This window comes from Fukomys damarensis, unplaced genomic scaffold (genome assembly GCF_012274545.1).
Source record: "Fukomys damarensis isolate Sample0158 unplaced genomic scaffold, DMR_v1.0_HiC HiC_scaffold_9, whole genome shotgun sequence".
NCBI lineage: Eukaryota > Metazoa > Chordata > Mammalia > Rodentia > Bathyergidae > Fukomys > Fukomys damarensis.
Window position 1 is genome coordinate 20187835 of NW_022900921.1, and position 6518 is coordinate 20194352.

Genomic DNA, 6518 nt, shown 5'->3' on the forward strand with positions numbered 1-6518 from the left:
CTTCCCAAATGCCCGTGCAGCGGGCTCTCCTCTCTTGCCAAAAGCAAAGGGGTTATTACAAACAGAAACCTTTTGAGGATAACAGCCAAACTCCTGCCAAATCCTGCAGAAAGAAATGAGTCCCATTTCACTCACACCAATGAAGATCAAGGAGGGGCCCTAAACACTACACCTCATGAGGAACCCCAATACCCGCAGGTATGGGGTGAGGGAAATCCAAGCAGGGAACTGGTATATTGCTTTGATCCCCATCATCCTACCTCCCCCTGGCAGTGACAAGGTGCTTCCCTTCCCCTTGTGGGAAGGTATCAGAAAAAGTTACCTAGAACATGTGGTTTACCAAAGATCTAGAATCTCAGAACCCAATATGAAAATATACAGGTTTAATAAAAAATTGTTCACCGTACTCAGAACCAAGACAATCTTGGAGCAAAATTTTAAAAGGCAATAGATACCAACACTGAGATGGTAGAATTATTTGACAAAGATTTGTTTAAAGCAGCTGTGATAAAATGCTTTAGTGGGTAATTAGGAACAATTATGAAACATGTGAAACTTTTTTTTTTTTTTTTGGTACAGGGGATTGAATTTGAGCCCTTGTGCCTGTGAGGCAGGCAGTAGAACTACTGAGTTAAATCCCCCGCCCATACATGTGAAACAATTTAAAACTCAGCCTCAGCAAAGAAAGAAATGGCATCAAGGAGAACCAAATGTAAATGTCAGAACTGAAAAATACAATGACTAAAATAAAAAGCTCACTAGAATTAAAAAGCTGAAGAGTAAAACAGAAGGGACAGGGGACAGGGGAAAGAATCAATGAACTTGAAAAAGAGACATAGAAGTTACCTGATCTGAACAAAACAGACCAAAAAAAAAAAAAAAAGAAAAGAAAGAAAGAAAATGAAGAGTCCCGGAGTCCTGTAGGACTATAATGCACAGAAAGAGGGTGGAACTATAAAAGGGCTCAAAGAAATGAAGGCAGAATGCTAACTTGGAGAGGAGCATAAAAGTACAGAATCAGGAAGCTAAGTGAAGTCCAAATAAACCTAAAGGAATCCATCCAAGACACGTAAGTAAACTTCTGAAAACTAAAGACAGGTTAAGCACAGCACCCAACCATACCTGGCTGCACTGGACCTTTGAGGCCACTGCACATGACTAACCTGGGCTGGAAAACAGAATTCTGGTTACCTCGATGAGGGCACAGGTGACAGACAATGCAGGAAGATGGGTCAAGAAGCCTGGATGGATTTTAAGGCTATTGCCTTCTAACTTGACTGTCCTTGTCTCCTAACACTGCAAGGGAAATAGAGACAGGGCTCCTTTGGTGTTGGCCATATCTTGGGGCCTCTAGCCTGGGAGACCTGATCTTTGCTTTTTACCCTGCTGGCTCCTTCAGGTCTCTGCTTTATTGTCACCACTGCACAGTGGCCTTTTCCTCTAGCCCTGTATAACACAGATTCTCAACCTACAACATTTTTCATGGCACTCTGTTTTCTCTTTTATTGAGAACAACTGCCAGTTGCTGTGTGTGCATAGGTGTGTGTCTACAGGTGTGCACGTGAGTGTGTGCACACAGGATCTTGCTGCACAGTTCAGCCTGGCCTTGACATCACTATGTAGCCCAAGCAGGCCTCAAACTTGTGATGATCCTCCTGCCTCAGCCTCCGCTAGAATTACAGGCATGTGTCACCACATCTGGCTGCAAATGTTTGTTGACTGATATACTGTATGTATCCTCTGCTAAACTACAAGTTGCTCAAGACTAGAAACACCTGCATCGAGTCTTGGGCACAAATAAACAAGAGGCACCTGCAAAAGAATGTCTGTGTTTGAGGGCCTGAGCTAATCACTTTCTTAGCATCCTGTCACGCAGCTGTTTGAGTCACAGTGAAGTGGGCAGTGTTGCTCTCATGTTATAGACCAACAGGCTCAGGTAGCCACAGTCTCAGGCCTGAAGTCACACAAGATGTCAAGCCAAGCAGTATCACAGACAGGTTTTCCCTCCCCGTGCTCTTTCTGCTTTTCCCCCCAGCCACAGCAGGTTTTCTGAGTTTCAGCCCCAAACCCACACCCTTCTTGCTGGATGGTTGCTGAAATTCACTCTGTTCACTTATCTTTCAAGCACTGAAGTTTTGGAGAATGAGGTGTCAGGCTGCGTGAAGTGGACAGGTAAAGAGCATTTCATTTCCAGCATCTCTAAGCAGTTGGGCTGCAGTTTAATTTAAGTACCCGGGTACCATGGCAATGCGAGTGCTATAAATACACAAGAGAGGCTTCTTGCCGCCAGCCTGCTGGTTACTGTGCTCACATCCCCACCCCCGTTTCCCACCAGGGCTGCGCTTGGGCTGTTGGGGTAGGAGTGCAGGAAGGCACCGCTGTGCAAGAGGGCCCAGCCTGTGCTCACGCGCTGGCGTTCTCTTTCCACACCCCCACGCTTGAAACTGCGATTGCATCTCCACCTCCGCCTCCAGTGCATAATTCATTTCCTCCTCAGTGAAAGACACAGCAGCTCCCAGTCCCCAGGGGCCTCGCTGACAAGGGTGTTGGAAACAGGGTGGACTCAACCAGTCCTGCCAGCCTCAGGGTAGTAGTGGATCCAGGTTAGTTAATGCGGAAGGCAGTCCAGGAAAACAGAGAGAGGAGGCGGGCCACACAGGAGTTAAAAGCCCCTCCTCCCGCAGAGGCCTGTGAAAGCAGCCCCCCTCCACCCTCCCTGGGGCTGCAGACAACACTGGCTTGCAGTGCAGGGGATCAGGTGGCTCCATCACCAGGACAGCAGGCCCCTGCCCCCAGTTCTGCGTCCTCTCCCTCAGCTCCCCCATCGTCCAAGCCCCGCCACTGGTCCACGGGTCTCCTGGCTGCTGTTCCACCTCCTCCAGCGAGAACGTGGTCTCTCAGATTTCCCGGAGCCCACCTTGCTGGGAGTTCTCAAGTGGAGACCCACGGGGAGCAGCTGCACTGGAACACCGAGTCTCTTTCTCACTATGTTCCCACAGGAAGGCCACTGCCTCTCTGAGCCCAGGGCGCTCCTCTGTAAAACGGGACCATGGTAGTAAGCCGTTGTGCCCAGAAACTCCCTGTCCCTATTTGTAAAGTGAGTCGTCCGCCTTAGACGTATTTCACTTTATTTTCCAGCACAGTATGAAGCACGGAAGACCCAGTGGTAAGCAAGAAACCTGCTCCGCTCGCATGTTGCCAGGGTTTCCTTCCACCCGCATTTTCTCTGGCTTAGGACAGGTTTTCCCATCACTGAAAAAAATAGTCCACCGCAGTTATGAATCTCAAGTAATGTGTTTCTCAAGAAAGGGGGACATTATTGGCTCGATCACGGAACATGACTGTGTGCATTCCCTGGGAATGTGGGAGGGACAGCATGAGGTTGGGAGGTACAGTCAAGGAGTAGGAAGACAAATCTCAGCGGTTGGTTCTCCAAGCCTCCATTTCCCCCAACAGGAAACTACTGCTGACATATCACCCTCCTCTCCCTTCCTTCATTTTTTTTCTTGTCTTTTTTTTTTTTTCAGTTAATTTCTTCTCCTCACTATCCTCAAGAAATATGTTGCCCTGTCTCTTAAGACGTGTGTGGGAAATGTCCTTTTTTCGTCCCTATGACAATGGGGGAAAAGAATGCAGTAGGCATTCTAAGAACAAAACAGCCCGTGTCAGGCTCAAGTGTCTCCTATGGGGCTCCTGGCTGTGAAATCAAGTGAAGACAGCAGGGGCCGGTGGTCACCTTCTGCTCTGTTCTGGCACTGGCCAGGCCCTGAATAAAGCACAGGGGATCTGGACACAGCCCAAGCAAGAAAACCAAAAGTGGAGGCTGCTTGTCTTCAGTTCAGATTCCTTCAGTTCAGTCACCTGTAGACTGATGTTCAGTTCAGCCAATCACATGGTGGAGCCGGTTTCGCCCTTTATCCCTTGCACGTTTGCGCTCTGCTTCACAGAATGCCTGGGGATGACTCACCACCAACGAACGGGGCTGGCAGCCATCTGGGCTATGACCTCACCACTGAGTTCTGCTTCTGGAGGTGACCTGGGATCCTCATTAGGGGCAGGAGGGCCAAAGCCTGCAGGAGACAATTTCTGCTTTCGTCTATTTCCTGCTTCTCAGCTCAGGTGCAAAGGTCTAGAGGAGCAAGCCAGGCTACAGGCATTGGAGCTGGAGAGAACGGTGGATTTGGATGTCTCCAAGGTGTTTCATCACCAACACACCCAATAGGAAGGAACAGGACTCGGAATTGGGCTGGAAAACAGGGCACACACACAAAGCTTACGATGAAGAGGATTGTCACGAGTAATCACGAATAATTTTCACAAGGGGAAGGACATTGACTTGTATTTTGCACAGAAAATATTCTGTGGCACATTTCACAGAGGTGTGCCTGCTGCCGCACAGGGCAGGGGTTGGGTTATCGGGACGCCAAGGGCTCCACTTCTCATCTCCTTTTGCCCTTTACGGCCAGCTCTAAGGAAGCTGTGCTATTATGTGATTTTTTTTTTTTTCCAGACCAGAGGCTGAAACTTCAGGCAAGCAAGCTGTGCAAGGTCATGTGGCCAAAAAGAGGATAAATTTGGGATCTGAGCAACTTGACTCCAAAGCTCTTGCTTCACAGCCAAAAAAGGATGAAGAAAAGACCAAGGAGACAATAGCTTGTCAGCTTCCATGATATTCCAGATTCAGGCCAAGGAGCTACAGAGCAATTTTACAAAGAATCGAGGTGTGGGTTAATGGCTGCAAGGACAGACACTGCTGTCAAACAGATCTGGTTTGTTCTATTAGCTCCTTACCCTCACCATCTCAAAGCCTCAGTTTCCTCACTCATAGAGTGGGTATAATATACACGTTTCTCTATTGCAGAGGATTGTTGTGAAGATTAAATGAGATTGTATGGGAGAAACGTAGCATGTGTCAGCTTTAGTATGAGGCTATTGCCATAATCAGCAATCATAGGTTTTTGCTCAGAGTAGCTCAGTAATAGCTACCTGGCCAAGCACTGTGGGAAAATGTAATAACTGGAGGTTGTTAATAGTGAAAGCTTGGGTGAGGGATGTCACTCAGCAGCATAGCACCTGCCTGGTAAGCGTAAGGCCCAGAGTTCAATTCCCAGTAAAAAAAAAAAAAAAAAAGTGAAATCTTGGCCCAAGAGGAGGAAACAAGGAGGGCTAAGGGAATTCTCTAGTAAAGGAATGGGAAACTCCTACTTTTGGGATCTGCCTGAGGGTTGTTTCTGGACTTCAGGACCTGGTATTTATGGAATGAAGGAAGGCAGGGCCCAACACAGAGCCCCTTCTCTAGCCTCAGGGCAGTAATTAACTTACTTGATGTCTCACACCTATAATTCTGGTATTCTGGGAGGCTGAAACAGGAAGATCAGAAGTTTAAAATGAGCCTGAGCAATTTAGTGACTCAGCTAGATTCTGGAGGGAGTGAGAGAGAGAGAGAGAGAGAGAGAGAGAGAGAGAAGGAAAAGAAAAGCTGGAGATGTAGCTCAGTGCAAAGGCCCTGGGTTCAACCTCCCAGCCTCCCCCAAAGTGAAATAAGATGACTAACAGGAGATTCCTTCCCTCGCATTGCACCCTCTGCCCCATCCAGGAGAAGGCTCACACAGGAGAATACGAGGCATTGGACTTCATTTCTACCCCCCTAGCATGTGGAATATGTCCATAGCAAAAATGGTTACACTCACTCTGGAAGCACAGACTGAAGAGGAGATGCACAAGCTCAGAGCAGCTTGATCCTTAGGTCAACCATCCTACCTTCTCTTTGGTATTCAATTCAGTATTTCTCAGTTTTCCAAAAAAATGCCATTTACTTACTTATGTATTAGAGGAGGTCTTGCTATTATCTCTGGGCTGCCCTGGAACTCTCTGTATCACTCGAGCAGCTGGAATAACAGGTGCACAGCACCTAGCCTGACATGACTTTTAATTTCTTCAATTACTTTTGTTTTTTCAAGATGAAATTTTGTCTCCCACCCCTTCTCCCTTCTTCCTTCCTGTCCCGGTTAAGTACTCGATTTAGCTAACAATATCCTAAATGTTTGACAGTGTGCTTTCCCTGGCCCTCTCTGGGAAGTCCTTCCCGGGAAGGAGAACTACTGCACTCCTAATTTTAGGGACCCTGAGAAGAGCCGGCTACATTTGCAAATTACTGGGAGGGGGGTTGAAACCACGTGGGCAGAACTGAGTAAGAGAGACAGATGGTGCCTGTGTGGGGGAAGGGAGGAGAGGTCCCGGAAAACTTATGTTCCCCGATTTGCAAGAATGTTTTCACTTAACCACTTCTTGCCTGACTCTTGATTCTACAGAAAAGAAAAGCAAGGAGTGTAAAGATCTGGGGCCACCTGTGCAGAGTCTGGGCTGCCCAGGTGGAGAAAGCCAGGAGCGTGGGAAGGCAGAGGCCGAGAGGGGCTGGTCCTGGCGTCTGGGGCTCGGGTCGGTTCTGGAGCCGGGTGACGAGCAGTCTCCGTCTCTGCAGGGCGGCGTGGCGGTGGCCAGCCGTTCGGACTGTCCCG

At 48.2% G+C, this 6518-nt stretch overlaps 1 long non-coding RNA gene across 1 annotated transcript; it reads right to left on the bottom strand.

The window, feature by feature from the left end:
* Positions 1-3511: 3511 nt before the first annotated feature.
* Positions 3512-6512, bottom strand: LOC104860894. The gene is made up of 3 exons (XR_779844.1): positions 6348-6512; positions 5323-5360; positions 3512-4246 (listed from the first exon to the last, which is right to left on the bottom strand). It is a non-coding gene; the product is annotated as an uncharacterized LOC104860894 (long non-coding RNA).
* Between the last annotated feature and the right edge of the window lie 6 nt (positions 6513-6518).